This window comes from Pteropus medius, unplaced genomic scaffold, assembly GCF_902729225.1.
Source record: "Pteropus medius unplaced genomic scaffold, Ma_sr-lr_union100, whole genome shotgun sequence".
NCBI classification, from domain to species: domain Eukaryota; kingdom Metazoa; phylum Chordata; class Mammalia; order Chiroptera; family Pteropodidae; genus Pteropus; species Pteropus medius.
Window position 1 is genome coordinate 20751470 of NW_024356249.1, and position 1457 is coordinate 20752926.

Below are 1457 nucleotides of genomic sequence, written 5' to 3' on the forward strand. Positions count from 1 at the left end.
ATGATGGTTCCTTTCTCGCCACATCTCTCCAACATGTGTTATTACTTGTCTTGTTGATTATAGCTATTCTAACAGGTGTGAGATGATATCTCATTGGCATTTGATTTGAATTTCCCTAATAACTAGCGATGCTGACCATCTTTTCATGTTTGTTTGCCATTTGTATGTCTTCTTGGGAGAAGTGTCTGTTCAGAGCTTCTGCCTATTTTTTGATTGGATCTTTTGGTTATTGTTATTTTTATTGAGTTGTATGAGTTCTTTGTATATTTTGGATATTAGGCCTTAATCGGAGGCGTTGATTGCAAATATCTTCTCCCATTCGAATGGTTGTCTCTTTACTTTGTTGATGGTTTTTTTTGTTTTTTGTTTTTTTTGATGAGCAGAAGCTTTTTACTTTGATGTAGTCTCATTCATTTATTTTTGCTCTTACTTCCTTTGCCTTTGAGGTCAAATTCGTAAAATCCTCATTAAGCCCAAGGTCCTTAAGTTTAGTATCTATGTTTTCCTCTATGAATTTTATTGTTTCAGGTCCTTAATCTATTTTGAGTTAATGTTGGCATGCAGTGATAGATAACAGTCTAGTTTCATTCTTTTGCAGGTGGCTTTCCAGTTTTCCCAGCACCATTTATTGAAGAGGCTTTCCTTTCTCTACTGTATGTTTTTGGCTTTTTTGTCAAAAATTATTTGCCCATATAAATATGAGTTTACTTCTGCACTCTTCATGCTATTCCACTGGTCTGTGTGTCTGTTTTTCTGCCAAAACTATGCTGTTTTGATTACTGTTGCTTTGTAGTACAATTTGAAGTCGGGCAGAGTGATTCCTCCAGCCTCATTCTTTTTTCTCAGGATAGCTTTGACATTTCGGAGTCTTTTGTGCTTCCATACAAATCTGATGCGTTTTGTTCTATTTCTTTAAAAAACGCCAATGGAATTTTGATGGAGATTGCATTAAATCTGTATAATGCTTTAGGTAATAAGGTCATTTTATCTAAGCTGGTTCTTCCAATCCAAAGAACATGGCATATCTTTCCATTTCTTTGTATCTTCTTCAATGTCTTTTAATAGGGTATTATAGTTTTCATATAGGTCCTTCACATGTTTCATTAGATTTATTCCTAGGTATTTTATTCTTTTTGTTGCATTGCAAAAGGATTTATTTCTTCTTTTTCTGACAATTCACTATTAGAGTATAGGAATGCTATGGGCTTTTGAACATTGATTTTGTATACAGAAACTATGGCATTTGCTTATTGTTTCTATTAGTGTTCTTATGCAGTCTTTAGGGTTTTCTGCATAGAGAATCATGTCATGCACAAATAGAGAAAGTCTGACTTCTTCATTTTCTATTTGGATGCCTTTTATATCTTTCTCTTCCTGATTGCATTCGCTAAGACCTCCAATGTTATATTAAATAACAGTGGCTATAGTGGACAGCCTTGTCTTCTTCCTGATCTTAG